The sequence below is a fragment of the Vitis vinifera genome, chromosome 15 (genome assembly GCF_030704535.1).
Source record: "Vitis vinifera cultivar Pinot Noir 40024 chromosome 15, ASM3070453v1".
Lineage (NCBI taxonomy): Eukaryota > Viridiplantae > Streptophyta > Magnoliopsida > Vitales > Vitaceae > Vitis > Vitis vinifera.
The window spans coordinates 21710483-21728084 of record NC_081819.1 but is presented as its reverse complement, the minus strand read 5'-3'; the positions used below and the strand labels follow the sequence as shown (position 1 = coordinate 21728084).

General features: G+C 29.5%; 2 non-coding genes across 2 annotated transcripts; both read left to right on the top strand.

Annotated features, from left to right (window-relative positions):
* The first annotated feature begins 7154 nt into the window (after positions 1-7154).
* Positions 7155-7339, top strand: MIR159B (microRNA MIR159b). The gene has a single exon (NR_127741.1). It is a non-coding gene; the product is annotated as a microRNA MIR159b (primary transcript).
* A 2508-nt stretch (positions 7340-9847) lies between these two features.
* MIR159A (microRNA MIR159a) lies at positions 9848-10041 on the top strand. Its single transcript, NR_127740.1, has one exon. It is a non-coding gene; the product is annotated as a microRNA MIR159a (primary transcript).
* The last annotated feature ends 7561 nt before the right edge of the window (positions 10042-17602 follow it).

Below are 17602 nucleotides of genomic sequence, written 5' to 3'. Positions count from 1 at the left end.
CACTATCATTTTCATGTCAGTTTACAGTTGAATTTCTCTGTTTGAAGATATTGTTATAAACAGAACCGACAATAATTTTTAGAGCGATGGATGATGCCCTTCAAGGTGATTGTTGGAGAGAACCGATGCCGCTCTCCACGCTAGGGATGGGTGGCCTGATGTCCTCTACACATAGGATACTAGAAAACCATGATCAAGGAAAGACAAAGAGAAGGAGCATATTCGCTAGTGATTGTGAGGCCCCACTTCTCAACTGGTGGGGGGACACTAAAGGCCTCTGCCTTCCTCAATAGAGAGGGAGGGCCGGAGGGGTCGAGCTTTCGGTTTTTCTTTTCATGATTGTCAATCATGGGTGCCATGACAGCTCGATGGCGTGATGTCATGAGTTTGACACTTCTAACTAAACACCAATTACTTTAAGTGGGAAAATGTTGAGGTATCGAAGAGGTATAGTGCCAATCAAACTTTGAATTGATGTGTATAGCTAAATTCAAACCATGGAATAAAGTAGGATTGCAATGTGGGTGGATCCCACTTCTAAGCCTAAGTTTTGATTGGTATAGATGAAGTTCAATTGGATTAACATTCCCTCCTTAGGATTGAAAACTTGAAATTTAAAAAATATATATATATATAATTTTATTTAAAATATAAGGAATAAATTTTAACATTTTTTTTTTAAATTATGATAGAATTGATCACTTTTATAATATGATTTATATGACATGGATTTTAAAATAATTATTTTGTTTAATAATTCAAGAGAATCATGGGAATTGAGTTGGTATGGTCTCTATCTCAAGTTAAATTTGATATGAGTTGGACATATTGATAGATAGTTTTATCGTGAATTAACTTTTTTTCAAGGTTAAAAAGGGAAAATATAAAGAAATATAGGTGAAAGTAAATGGGATTTTATCACAAATAAAAGGGGAGTAGGTGAAGGAATAAGTAAATGAGACGATTTTTTAGGTAAGACCATTTTTTTAATTGGCAATCATTTTCCCATATGGTTTGGAAAAGCTACTTTTTTGGCCACCATATAATGACCCTTTAGGTGAGATGGCCAACTTGTGACTGACATGAGAGTGGAAAACAACACAAACGTGATACTGAATTTACTTTGTTGATGCCAAAATCAACTTTTTATTCTGTCTTTTATTTATTTATTTATTTATTTATTTATTATTATTATTATTTTGACTTATTAGGCATTTGGACCAGGGTTTTTATTTTTGAAATAATAGATTAAAAGGGATGAAAACATCTCGTATTTGTAAATATAATATTTCCCTTTTTTTTTTGTCTAAAAAAGTATATATATATAAATGTCCTTCAATATATTGATTATTTATACGTGCGTTTTAAAAGAAAATATTATTTTTACAAGAAAAAGAAAAAGATGACATTTTTATCCAAAATGAATATTTTTTAGGGTTAAAGAAAAAAAAAGAAGAATTAGATCAACAAAATGGGGATGATTTCACCCCTTTTAATCACATAGCCCTTTATTTTTCTCTCAATGACTAAGCTCAAAGGATTTGATGGTATAACTTTAAATTGGCTTAAAATTGGGCCTCCATTTTGTTTGGACATTGGGCCTTTCCATATAATTCATGTGGTCATATTGAAAGCCTAACATGATGGTGAGATGTGATGATTCGGCCCAACTCATGTCATCTCTGTGAAAAAGAGAATATTAAAAGTATTATTTTAGCCCTCTGATTAACTTCTAGAAGTGAAAGTTATTTCTTAAATTCAATAAAATTTTTCATATTTGTTTGAATAATTTTGTTCAAAAAGCTTATAACTTAAAAAATAGCCTTAATATTAATTATAGAAATTTATTTTAACTTATACAAAAAGTTCTTTCTTATTTGATAAAACTTTTACATCCTAATATTATATCTTAAAAATTATGACTTTAGCTTTGGTCTCATATTCTAACTTAAGCTAAAAATAGGAAACTATCTCAAACCAACTCTTAGGTTTACATTTAGCAACTGTTTTTTAAATGGTTTTTTATTTATTTTCTAGAACAAAACAAAAGGAAAAACATATTTAACAATTAGAAACCACAAAATTATTTTTTTTTAAAAATGGTATTTTCAAAAAATATTTTTTTAGTTGTTTTTTGTTATTTTCACCTATTTTCTAAGTGTTGTATTAAAAAAAAATAATTATATAAATATGAAAAACGATTAAAAATAAAATATTACATATAAAAGTTATTTCTAAAACATATTTAAAAATATAAAAAACATGTTAAGAATATTTTAGGTTTCCAAAACTGACTTGTATTCTACAAAACATCATCAAATAATTTTTAAAAACTATTTTTGAAAATGCTTTTTACACGTAAGCTTAATCTCGTCTAAATTTGAGCTAATCATGTTTTGACATGTTTGTAAGTGCATCTTACAACATCCAACTTGTGACATCCCACATCGGATAGGGGGGAAAGTTATTGACGCTATATAAGTATAGACTCCTCATAACCCTGTAGACACGTTTTAAAGCCGTAAGGGTCTCTTTGGGTCCAAAGCGAGTAATATCTACATGGTTGGGTAAGGGGTGTTCGTCTGTTTGGTCCCATAAGGGTGTTTGTCTATTTGGCTTCACAATCCTGTAAGACACAACGCAGACATTATGTCTGCATGGAGGGGAGGGTGTTTGTAACATCTCACATCGGATGACAATATCTACACGGTTGGGAGCAAGTCGTTAAAACGTGTCTACAAGTTACGAAAAGTTCATACTTATATAGTATATATTGTGCCAGACAAACACCCTTACGGGGCCAAACAAACCCCACCTACACCAAGGTCGGGGATCGTCTCTGACACCATTTGTAACGATCCACTCCCGATCATGTAGATATTGTCTGCTTTGGACCTAAAGGGACCCTCACGACTTTAAAACGCGTCTACAAGATTACAAGGAGTCCATATCGGTGTGGGATGTCACACAACTCCTTTCACCTTTTCACACCCTTTACTTGTGTTATGTCTGTAGAAACTATAATGCAAATGCTATTAATTTAAAAACATAAAGATAAAACAATCAACATAAAAGAGTATCATGGTTCAACTAATTATGTCCGTATTCACTATAGGGTTTTGTGGAGCCTAGTCTTGTTTGATCCGGTTTGACGACCCGACTCGAATAATATTGCATGGTTTTTTAATGGGAGATTTACTGAGGCTTAGTCCATGGAGCGAAGGCTTGGGCCTATACTCTGTATTCTTCCATGATAATAGTGATATCCCTGCAACTCCGTGGATGTAGCCAAATTACCGAACCACGTAAATACTGTCTTGTGCGTGTGATTGTTTTTCTTTGACGTGTGTTTTCTCTATTTTTTTGTTTCTCATAGGTTGAGAATTCGGCTTAATTTCCTTCATTCACAAATGAGAAAGAATCATTCTACTATACTATAAAAAAATATTACAAAAGACAAAATTAGATATAATTATTGAGTTATCGAAATATTTCATATTTCTTACTCTTTGTATACATACTTTGAACTATAAACTCTTCGTTCCATTGGGTGTCCCCCATTATTCCTCAAATATCTATCCATGTCAGATAGTCAACTCATCTCTATCTCATAACTTTTTTCATTTAATTGACCAAAACACACTATTTTGTTTCCCCTTCAAAATGCACTAATATTTTCATTTTTTTTCTTTATATAATTTGTGTGTGTTTTCATTCAATAAGGAACCCCTTTGGACACTTTAAAACTTTAAGGGGAAAGGATAAATTGGAAAAAAAAATTAATTAATATTAAAATATTAAATTCTAAACTATCTTTTGGAAAACTATTTTACAAAAATGATCTTCACCTTTTAAAACATGTAAGTGGCCCTTTGGCAGTTCTTTTTTTTTTTTTTTTAAATACATTTCTAGCTTAAAAAATATTTTTTAAAAAAAAATTTAAGTTTTTGACAAAATTTAAAAGATATTTTTAAAAAATTTTAAAAATCATTTACAGTGCTTTTTTGAGAAACACTTGATATGTTTTTTTTTTTTTTTTTTCAAAAACACTTTTAGAAAACATTTCTATCAAAAGTATTTCAAATAAAAATACAATCAAACACATTCAAAATAAGTTTTCTAAGAATCAAAAACTGATTTAGACAATAAAAAATACGAGTAAATTAGATTCAATTTTATTCTACATTTAAGGGTGTCTCAACCCATTTTGATTCTTGATTCCAATTAAGATTTGATAAAGCAAAGATAAAGAAAAAAAAATCAAAATAGAAAACTTGAACCCTAATCACCTTTTGATGACTTGGGGGATGATAAAAAATTAAATAAAAGACTTTGGTGACACCATCATGAAAGCCAAAGCCGTAAGGCATTGAGTCATAAAACAATCTATGACCCGTGATGGACCATACCCTAATTATCGATAAGTGCAACACATATTGGTGTGTTCCAATAACTTTTGACTATATTATAAAATTATATGATCCACCAAATGCAGATTTATTTAATGTATATAAAAGTACAAAAGCAGACCAAAATTCAAACTTGGTACATAGATTGATGCTGTCCAAGTCCATAGAATAACTAACACTGCATAGTGAACGTGTCCCACCACCCACCACCCACAAATGAATTTGAAAAATAGTGTTTTGTACCTATGGATTCTCATATTTGTGCCCATGCATTTGCTACTTTCTTCATTTAGGTTTTGAAAAAGAATTTCATTAAAAAATGTACTCAATTTCCCAATTTTCCAATTTTTTTCCCATTAAATTTTGTATAAATGTTATCACTATTTGAATTCTTTTGATTTTTTTTACCCAACAAATTAGATGAGGCCATGTATGTGTTGATAGTGGAAGACCCTATTTGGATTGATATCTCACGCCATCTTGAAAAGAAGTTTCTACTACTTTTAAATGGTAATGTATTGGGTACATAGGGACCCATCTTAAAGCCATGACTAGAAATGGATTTGAAATGGATAAAATCCACCTCATCATGATATTTAATTTCTAAGGATTTAATATTCTATTGAATAAATGGGTTTATTATTATTATTTTGTGACATAAAAGGGAATGGGAAGGGAAATGGAAAATTGTAATATTTATGGTAATATTAAGAAATTATCTTTAAGCAATTCATTTGAAAAGTTTGAATTTTTATCATTTACTAATAGCTCATATTTTCTTTTGTATTTTCCTTAAACTTTTGAATGAATTATTTGAATAAAAACTATAAAATTATGATGTAAATATTCTTAACTTTACAAATAATTGCAAGATATGCTGGCAACCATGCCTATAAAAAAACCCACAAAAAAATAATTGGTCAAGGCCACCAAATGGAATCATGAAATGGACCCACAAACTCTATATTCATAGTGTAAAAAATATTCACATATACCCACTTTGGCTATACATATATGGTTACAAAAAATTATTATATGCTTCAACCAATAATCCCTAAATGTAAAGCAAAGATGCTCATAAGCACTATAATCTCTATCCAATATTTCAATCTTTAATTTTCTTCGGTTTTTGGCAAAAATAAAAAAAAATAAAAAAATCCCATTATGAGATGCTCCCAATAGGAAGTATTTTCAAATCCAATGGTGCATATGGAATCTCTAGGCCTATATAAAGGACCCATTCGCCTTCATCTTTGCTCACAACCATTTGAGCTACTCTTCTTGAGTATATAATCTATGTTATAGTTTCTCCCTAGGGTTTTGGTGGGGTTCAATGGAGCTCTCTTTGCTCCTAGCTAGAAGGAGATGAGGGTATGCCACAGCTGCCAGTTCATGAATGCCCATGGATGCTCAAGTTCTAGCATATGGTGAGAGCAAGCTATGGGTGAGCATGACTTGGGAGATGAGGGTACTTTGATCTTTCTGGTATTGGAGTGAAGGGAGCTCTATGGTTCTTACTTCTAACATCCTTCAGAAAATGTTTTGATTCATTTCTTGATTTTTATTTTATGAACTATGGGTTTTTTTCTTCAAAAAAAGAAAGTAAATTTTTTCTATACGTTTATTGAAAGAAATAACATTCATGTTCATATCTTTCGTCTTTCTCTTTGTGTCTATTCTTCACACTCAATATGTATTCTAAGTTTTTAGTGTATTGGTATTTGGATTTTCCTTCTAAAATCAAATGATAGAATAGAAGGGTTTTTATTATTATTATTATTGTTATTATTATTATTTTTATTTGTGTGTATAAATGGCTCATGCAGGTTACTTTTACGGTGAATCCAGAAACCAGAAAAGGATAGCCATTGACGAATCATTTGTAGAGATTTTGAAGGCTTGCACCACTCAAACAGTGAATGAGTATATATATATATATATATATATATGGAAAATTATAGGTTATCAATATTAGCACAAGTTGGTATTATGTACAACATCCAAATTTATGGAAAATTCATAGAATCTTCAGCTACTTGATTTATACATTTTGAATAACCCATTATAATTGTATTATGTTATTATTTTTAATTTTCTTAATTTATATTTTTACATTAATCTCAATTGGAAAATCAATTTCCTACACGTTTCTAATATTTCTTAATACTTAAAAAATTTATCTTTCAAAATATTTTCTAAAATCATTGTTAAACGCACTTTAATATATTTTATATTACAAGAGAAGAAGATGAATACAACACAATATATATTTTAATATCTAAAATCAACAATATCTAAGACAAATTCAACTTTCAATTTTTATTTTTTTTTTGAGAAGAAAAATGTGAAGAAATGTACTTTTTGAAAGCCTCCCAGTCAGATTTCCATGTAATCACATATACAAATCTCTATTCAAATCAAGTCAGAATCCGAAAGGATTTTCCATTCAAGAGGCCATGATCTAGAAAGATGTGTTAGCCTTTTTGCCCACTTGTGCTTAGCCATTTTTAGCTATAACCAAATCCTCCATAAATGCAAAGTCTCTAGAAAAAGATGCAACATATCCTCAATATGAAGCAAGAAAATCTGACCCAGATTAACAATACAAAAGGTCTTCCATATCCACCATGTCTAACCCTATAGAGGAACACCTCTTGATCATTTTGTTATCACAGCCATTTCTCCACAAAAATTTATCTTTTTGGTCACATTGCAGATATCATTTTCCTAAATAGGGTTTTTGAGGGGCTTGTGGGAGCTTCTTTACACTCCAGAACTGAAAGGAGATACTACTGCTGGTTCATGAAAACCTATGGCTGCATTCTCTATACTGAAATTTTGTATACAAACTATGGGTTTGCATGAACTTGGAGAAGTGTTTGCTTTTATCTTTTCTGGCCTTGGAGTGAAGGGAGCTCTCATAACCGATCTAATCTTTTTGCTTTTTTATATTTTATTTTTTTCCTTTTAAATAAAAATAATAATAATTCGAATATGTTAAGATGAGTGTTGGAATGGCAACAATGCCGCTTTTGTAAACTAAACACCAATTTATTTTTTAGATGAGATGACCCAAACCCAATAACAAATTATCGTAGAATTGTTTCTTAAAAGAAAGATTTTCATTGAAAAGAAGGCATTTTGTGAATTATTTCAGAACTTTGAAAAGGAATATGGTATTATGATTTATGATTAATTGATATCCAAATTCATTTGGTCTTATTATATGATCATGTCCCTTTGTGCTCTTTTTGCAAGGTTGATGGGGTATGCAACATGGGGATGATGCCTTAGAGGAGCTGCATGATTGAAGATCATAAAACTAAGACTCTAATCTCATCTGAATTGATGAGAATGAGGAAGACTACATTTTGTATAGTACATTTTCTTTGGAAAAAATATAAATAAAAAGTCTTTTTATTTATTTATTTATTTTATCATGGGTTCATGCTCTATGCAATGAGTACTTGAAATACTCTAAAAATTGATATTGGCATGGCAATTAACTTCAAATTCACCTTGGAGAGAATCTTACTCAAGATATTTAATTTATGGAAACAAAGGTATGTTTGGTTATCTGAAAACACAAAGAAAATAAAATAAAATAATTAAAAAAATGGTTTTCTTATATTTAATTTCACCACAAAAATATAAAAGAAAATTAAATATAATAAAAATTAAATAGAAGTTTATATATTTTAAAATTATTAACTTTAATTTTTTTTTCTTTAATTTTTTTCTCTCTATTTTCTTTTCTTTACATTTTTCCTTCAAATTTTTGGGAACAAAAAAAAAAAATCATCAAGATTTGTGAAAGAAAAATCATGAAAAATGAAAACTCAATCAAATAGTCACTTGACATGCTTGTTTTTAGCAACATGCTTTTGAAATTTGGAAAATACATAAGAAGAAACATACACCTACTGTGTTTTTCTTACAAGAACACTTAAAAACTAGGGTTTTATTTGAGGTTAGAAAATAGCTAAAATAAAAACAATGGCATTTCCATAATGATTTCAAGAGATAATTTTTTTACTGGTTGAGGATATCTAAGAGATATCAATACTCTCTACCCACCCATGGAAAATAAAAGAGTATAATATAAGTAAAAACAGAAAGAAAACAAATGAAAATGTGTCTCATAAAAACCAAATTGAAGACACCAACCCAACCCCAAAGAAAAAAAAATTCCTACAAGCGCATTTCACCACCCACACCACAAAATTTAAGAATCAAAGCATCACAACAATGAAATTGTTTTTCTTCATTGGTAGATACACAACTACCTAGAAACAGCCATTTTAGAGAAAGGGAACGAGAGAATAAAACTAAATGAAGTCAAAACAAAAAATGAAAATCTAGGAAGAAAGATATTGTCTCCAATGTGCGGTTTGAGGTGGAAAGCAAAACAATTTACGAACCCTTTTTTCAAAAATATTTGATAGACTTATAAAATGCAACTCATATTAAACTATAACAACATTTTTTTTCATGAGATTGTCGCCCACATATCGCAAAGGATCATGAGATTGTCGTAGAGTTTTTTCAAGCAAATGTATAACTAAACTCTGTAAGATGGGATGCAAATCACTCATGACGTGTTGGATCTTTGCATTATTCTCTTGGTGTGGAAAACCTTTGATCAACCCAAAACTTTAATGGCTTGGGTTAGCATTCAAGTTTTGGAAACTAGCCAATCCAATCAACATATCATGTATTTTATTATAACAAATAATAAAATGATTAAGTATAATAATTAAGGTAATAGTCATTGACAGTTGAAATTTATATTTTAGACTTAGATTTTCACGACATATATATACTCTAACTTTTATTTGAATCAAGACAAGTATTTAATTAAGAAAAAAAATCTAAAATCTTCTTTAACTAATGTGCAATTAAAAACATGAAGAAATGTTAAATATTTAATGAAAATTAATTAAAATTTTATATATTTTCAAATTACCCACTTTAAAAAGCTCATGAGAAATATTTTATTTAGCTTAAATTTATTTATTTATTTTCATTTTCTTTCAACTTTTCTTTGGAAGAACACCCAAGTAGGAGCAATTAATATTGCAAGTCTACCTTTCCAAACAAAGCACATGATGTACAAATCCTCAATCCAAGGCAGAATCCAAAAGGGTTTTCCATTCAAGAGTCATCTTCTAAGAAATGCGTAATCACTTTGTCTACTTGTAATTAGCCATATTTAGCCAGAAGCAAATCCTCCATAAATGCAAAGCCTCTAGAAAAGATGCAACATATCTTCAAAATGAAGCAAGAAAATCCCACCCGGATTTTGAAATAATACAAAAGGTCTTCCAAACCAACCATGTCTAACCTTATAAAAGGACCCCTCTTCACCTTGATTCACTACCATCTCTCTTGGCTTCATCTTTTCCACCACACATTTGATCCTTTTTAAGGTTTTGGGGGGGTTTATGGGAGCTCCTTTACGCTCCAGTTCTGAAAGGAGATGATGGTATCCACAGCTGCTGGTTCATGAGTACCTATGGCTGCACAATATATATAGCAATGTTGTGTGCAAACTATGGGTGTGCATGACCTCGGAGAAGTGGTTGCCTTGATCTTTCTGGCCTTGGAGTGAAGGGAGCTCTCATAACCCTTCTAATGTTCTTGATTTTTTTTTTTTTTGTTAGTTTCCTTCAATGATTTGAACATGGTTGGATGGGTGTTTGGATGATAATAATGTTGCTTATCCTAATAATATGGTCTCTAGAAACATGTTCATGTAATGTTGTAGTGTCCGGAAAAAGATTTAGCTTTCTGCACTGATTAATATCAATTAGTTTTTAAATAAGATGATCAAAACCGAAACAAAGAAATATTGTGAGGATGAAGAATAATGGGTTTGATTAGATAAAGTAGTGCAGGCCACGCAACTACAGTTTGAGTCATGGTAGATAAAGCACTACAGGCCACAATTACCATTTTCAATCAAAGAAAATATTATTATCATTTATGATTTTTCGCCAAATTATTTTTCTCCTTACATAATGGTCATTTTCCTTTCCTGCCTTTTTCTAGGTCGATGTGGTTTTCTAGCCAGCCAAACAGAGACTAGGCCATGCACAAGGGCGTTGCAGTACACAGTCCTGATGATGCTGCGCGCAGAGGAGAAAAAATTCTAGCCTTTTATTGTAAGGTCTGTGGACTGTATACACCAGGGACCCAAGATTGTAATTCATCTAAATTAATTAAAATGATAAGGTTTAAATTTTGTATAGTTCATTTTCTTGGCATAAATGTAAATGTTTTTATCATAAATTCATGATCTTCAATATACATGCACCAAGTAATTAAAATGCTCTAACAATTATTATTTCACATAAATCCTAAAACAGTGACCTAATTAATTAATTGATACTTGTAGTTAATTTTATCAATAACAAATTATATTTTCTACTTTTGAATACTAAAATATTGCAATAATCCTACGAAATTATAATCCATCATATTCAACCAATGAAAATGTTATGAAAAATAAAACAATATGACTTAAAATCAAATTATTCATGTGTACTACTTCTAACTTATTTCACTTATTTTAATTATTTGATATGAAGATTAAATAATTGAAAATATATAAGTTTATAAATAATTTTAATTTATTTTATTTTCTTTTATATTTTTTTTACTTGACCTTTCAAAAGCCAAACATAACCTTAATTAATTTAACTTGTTTTTCGATAAGTCCAAATACATCTATCTATCTATATATATATATATATATATATATATATATATATATATATATGGAGAGAGAGACATTTCTAAAATTTTACAAATTTAATTTGTTAAAATATTGATAAAGAAAAAAAATATAAAATTAAGTTCAAGGTTACAAGGAATCCCCAACCCTACACAAACCAACATATTCAAACCCTGTGATAGAAGGGATGTATTTATTTGATAAGTTTAAAAAATATGCATTTAATTTGATTTTGGATTATTCTTTCAAAAAAAATGAAAAGAAGAAAGAAAAGAGATCTCTTCTTTTTTTTTTTAAATCTCCTTAGATATTTGCAATTGCTTAATTAATGAAAAATAAAATAAAATAAAAAAGTGATCTTTGATGTGCCTTTTGAAATGTTCCGAGTGTAGCAAAGGATGAAAAACATGCTAAGCTAAGGAGGTAACAAGGAAAAAACTTGTAATAGTCAACTTTAACAGGAGTTGTATATTATGGGAATACTTCTTGGTCAAAGAGGAAGAAAACTTGGTGACATCTACTAGTCACCAAGAAAATGTCAAAGATAATGAACATATCAAGTCAATGTAAGAGCTAACTCAAAAAGGATGCTCATAGCTATAGAATACAATTATAAGAAAGATTTTAGTAGAGCTTGATTTACAGCAATATCCATAATTGAAGCCATCAACTACATCGATGATGATTGGGTAATTAATTTCGATTTTTCTAATCATATGACAAATGATAAAGAAAAATAATTTAACGTATCAAACTATGAAGGGAATCAAATAATGGTGATCATTAACGACTCTAAGTCAAGACAATGATTATTTCTTGCCTTGGTCCTCATAAAATAGAGTTCCAAAATGTTTTCCATATTCTAGAAATTAAAAAAAAAATTATCGTTTGTATCGTAAGTCATAACTAATAGTCTCATGCAATTATGCCTCATTTGGACTAGAAGATGTCAAAGTATATTCTAGGTATAGGAAAAATGTTGGTATCTATCTACATGATCGATGTTAGCAAAGTCATCATATATAGATAAGATGTTGAAAAGCGAGACTACAAATTTGTGTCATGCACAACTAGGAAATGTTATCCATCACAAGCTAAAGATAATGATGAATAATTTGATACTCAATAGCCTATGAAAACTATTGAAAAAGAAAATAAAAAATTGAAAAATCAAGCTCCATGAGTTTCAAAAGTTTCTAGCCCCAAACAAACCAGCATATCTGACCACTGTATTAGCACACAGTTTTCCATAAATGCATAAAAAAATATATATATATTTCATTGAATTTTGAATTGTTCTTGTAAGAAAAGGAAAAGAAAAGGGATGATGTCCCACCACTGTCCCTTTGTGATTATTACACCAACCTTTATGGATTTCATATATTTGCCTCCCTCTTCTCCATTCTCTGCTGAAAATATCACCCCCAGATTTTCTTTGATTACCTCATTAATGGCCTATATTAATTACCATTCTTTCTTATCTCTATATAAACCCTAGTTTGCCTAGCCTTCTTCACATATTACCAACAGTGCAGCAAGATCTCTCCATAAGTTGATGGCTCTATAGTTTGTGAGGTTTATGGGGGATTGAACAAGCTGCCTTCATCCCAAAATCAAAAGAGTAGAAGGTGTTACATCTGCTGGTTCATGGATACCTTTGTAGTGTACAGATTAATATATCTAATGTCCACTTTAAGGGTTTGCATGAATGGGGAGATGAGGTTGCCTTCTTCACTTATAATTTGGTTTGAAGGGAGCTCTGATAGCCCTTCTCATTCTCATTTTTTTTATATATATTAACTACCTTATTAATGCCTCTAGAAATTAATTATATTTTTCTGAGCTGACATTGATGTTTTTTTGTTATGAAGTAGTGAATTTTGAAGATGGGTTTGCCATTGGGATAGAAGAATTGAAGGAGGACCGCAATTCGTTTTAACAAATAGAGGATAGGGAGGAAGAAATGATGAAACTTAGCAGCCTACTTTTGAAGAAGGAAGAAGAAAATAATATAAGTTGAAAGCAAAAGTACTAATTGTTGTATCAAATTGAGAAAATAAATGTAAATCGAGTGATCCAAAGATATGAAATGACATTGTGAATGATTATTTGTTACATGTTACGCATGTGTCTGTTTGTGTTGCCCATTATCAAAGAATTTAAATTTTAATAACTTCTCACTAACAATTATTTTCCTTGATATTGGAGGGGACATGCCGGAGGAGAAGATAACCATTCATCGAACTCTCTTTATCTTCTTTGATGGGAAGAAGATATTAGGGTGAAAAATGATACAAAAAAACTTAAAAATGATAAAGGGTCTCTAGTTTATAAGAGAGTCTTTAGCTTTATCCATTTCAACACGAATATTAGATTTTGAATGGACTAGTAAAAATTGTCCTAGATAATATAAATTGCATTTTGTGGGTTATTTTCTATCAAAGGTTTTCATTGAATCTAATTGCTATGATGGAAGGTATGATCCAAGGTTTTGGTTTTATACATTTGTGTTTATGAAAAACTACTAACACTATAACTAATGCAAAGAAAATATCACTTTACTAAGTGGAGAAAGCTAAAATATAACATAAAGAAACCACAAAAAGAAAAAAAAAAAGAAAATATAAAACCTTAAATAAAAGAGCTGCAAAGTAAGAAAAAATAACGATCATGGCTTTTTGGATAAGGATGAATGAAATCATTGATCAATTGTTATCTCCTAGAAAATGAAAAAGGAAAACAAAAAATGATGTTTTTGAAATTCTTACAATAGGACACCATTAATTAGATTATTCAAAACAATATTTTTTTTTTCACATCAATTTAAAGCAATCAATTGTTGGAGCCCTAATTTCCTCCTCAATGGAAAAGTCTAATTGAAATAAAAAGTTTTTTTTTAATTGAAATAGCTACAACTAGTCTAGCTTCATCAAGGTTCAACTTTTCCATTGATGGGAGTAGTATTATTTTAAAATAAGAAATTATTTTTAATTTTATGATTATCCATTATAAGTTTGAAAATAAATTGACGATCCCTCTATTTTATTGATTTGGAATTTAAGAAAACAAATATTGACAACAATTTTTTTTTATGAAATTAATTCAATATGATTACATAATTTGTCTTTGATAGTTTATTGAAACCCTAATTTTTATATTAGTAGAAAAGTTTGATTTGTCCATCAAAATTGTGAACTAATATTTCTTTCTTCAATATATATGAAAAAGATAAACCCTCTAATTAACTTGTAGTTAGTTTTATTATAATTTGTCATATTGTTGACTTTTAAAATTATGATACATTGAATTAATACTACAAAATATCATTTTTATACTACCAATTTATTGTTTTAGTTGTGACAGTTGTATACGGCTAAAAGAATAAAGTAACAATAATGGCGGTTCTATAACGATAAATAGTCTTGACGTTATTATGGTATCTTCTATCCTTATAACGATATTATGACAGTTAGTATAACGGTTCATATGATGACAATAATGACAATTAAAATAAAGGTTATTAACAAAATTTTACTTTTTGTCGAATAATTAAAATAACTTTTGATTTTTATCACACGCTTTTAAACAAAGGCTCAATAAAACTATATATAAATAACCATTAAAGAATTAAAAACCATAACACTAAGAGGGTTTAATGCATATTTTAAAAGTAACATGATCTTGGAGGCAAAACTATCTGCCTCCTTCATTCCCTATTTGGTCTAAAAGGTGCTGTAAAAGCCTTCTTCCTCTTTCCCTTTATCTCCATGAATTTGTATTTGTATATTTTTTGGTGTTTTGCATCATTTTTTTTTTGATAAGTAATAAAATACCAATTGGTAGTTTAAATCATTAATGTCAAAGAAGATTTACCATCAATGTCAAAATATTCGAATTTTAATAATACATATGCATACACATATATTTCATTTATCAAAAAGTATCTCGGGAAATAACTATTTTTTTTAAATATTTTCAATATTAAAACAAAAGGATAGGAATCTTGGATTGAGGCATAAAAAAACCTCAAGTACATGTTTTTTTTATTAGCACGTAACTGATTGATGGCTCGGATGTGCAAAATCCAGATAATTTCTTTCATATAAATAAGTGCAATTATGTCCCACAAGATTTGCATGTTTAGATTTGGCATGCATCACTAAACACTCCTAATTAATTGTATAATTCAAAATTTTTAGAATAAATTAATAAGAGAAAAAATAAATTGTCAATGTCATTTAGTTAATCTAATAACAATTAATATTCCTTGTGTATAATAAAATGTAACCAAATAAATTGTCTTTAATCTATAATAGAAACCCTAGTTAAGTAAATTAACAAAAAAAAATTGAAACTATTTTTTGTTAAAAACTATTGAAAATACAAATATTAAAAAAATCAAACTCCATGAGTTTCAAAAGTTCCTAGCCCTAAGCAAGCCAACAAATTTAACCATTGTAATAGCACATGGTTTCCCTAAATGCATAAAAATAAATAAATATATATTTCATTGAATTTTGGATTGTTCTTGCAAGAAAAGGAAAAGAGAAGGTATGATATCCCACCATTGTTGCTTTGTTATTAATACATAAACCTTTATAGATTCATAAATTGACTTCTCTCTTCTCCATGCTCTCTCAAAATATCACCCCCAGATTTTTTTCGATTACCTCATTAATGGCCTGTGTTAATCACCATTCTCACCTATCTCTATATAAACCCTAGTTTAGCTAGTCTTCTTCACATATCACCAAGAGTGCAGCAAGATCTCTCCATAAGCTGATGGCTCCATAGTTTGTGAGGTTTATGGGGGATTGAACGAGCTGCCTTCATTCCAAATTCAAAAGAGTAGAGGGTGTTACATCTGCTGGTTCATGGATACCTTTGTAGTGTACATATTAATATATCTAATGTCAACTTTAAGGGTTTGCATGAATGGGGAGATGAGGTTGCCTTCTTCACTTGTAATTTGGTTTGAAGGGTGCTCTGATAGCCCTTCTGATCCTCTTTTTTTTTTTAATTATTTTTTATATTAATTACTTCATTAATGCCTCTAGAAATTAATTACATTTTTCATAGCTGGTTTTGATGTTTTTTGTTATGAAACAGTGAATTTTGAAGATGGGTGCAAGATTAAGAGTACAAAAGGAAGGAAGCATGTTTTAACAAATGGAGGGAGGAAGAAACTCAACAGCTAGCCTACTTTTAAAGAAGGAAGAAGAAGATCACATAGGTTGAAAGCAAAAGTAAATGTTGTATCACAATGAGAAAATTAAATGCACATTGAGTGTTCTAAAGATGTGAAATGACATTGTGAATGATTATATATACTTCGTATCGGTATGTCTATGTAAGTGTGGTCCATAATCAAAGAATTTAAATTTTAATAACTTTCCACTAATGGTTTTTTCCCTATATTGTGGGTATATATTAGAGGAGAAGATAACCATCTATTCAACTCTTTTTATCTTCTTTGATGGGAAGAAGATATTAATTAGAATGAAAAAAATATGTGAAAACCAAAAGGATAAAGAGTCTTTTGGACAAGGATATAATTTTTATATCAGTAGAAAAAGTTTGGTTTTGTGAACAAATATTTTTTTTCTTCAATATATATATAATTAACTTATAATTATAGTTAATTTTATTAGAACAAATCCCATTGTTGACTTTTAAAATTATAATATATTAAATGAATCTTAAAAAATATCATCTCTATATGGCCAATTTATTGTTTTAGTTAATGACCGTTGTAATACCGTTAAAAGAATAAAATATATTAGAACAATATCAACGATCGTTCGATAACGATACATAATAGTACGTCATGACATTATTACGGTATTTCTTATCCTTATAACGATATTATAAGACGATAATAATAATTATTAATGATTACTTATAAAGTTCTATTTTCTTGTTTTATATATAATTAAAATAACTTTTGAGTTTTGTCATGTCTTTTCTCCCGCATATGTGTGTATATATATTATATAAAATTATTGAAAAAGGAAAAACAAATATTAAAAAATTAAGCTCCATGAGTTTCAAAATTTCCCAACCCCAAATAAACCACAGCATATCTGACCATTGCACATGGTTTTCCTTAAATTTATTAATATATATATTATTGAATTTTTGACATTTCTTGCAAGAAAAGGAAAAGAAAAGGGATGATATCCCACCACTATCGCTTTGTGATTATTACACCAACCTTTATAGATTTCATACATTTACCTCTCTCTTCTCTATGCTCTCCCAAAATATCACCCTCAGATTTTCATGGATTACCTCATTAATGGTCTGTATTAATTACCATCCTCACCTATCTCTATATAAACCCAAGTGTACCTATCCTTCTTCGTATATCTCCAGGAGTGCAGCAAGATCTCTCCATAAGCTCATAGCTCCATAGTTTGTGAGGTTTAGTGGGGGTTGAACAAGCTGCCCTCATTCC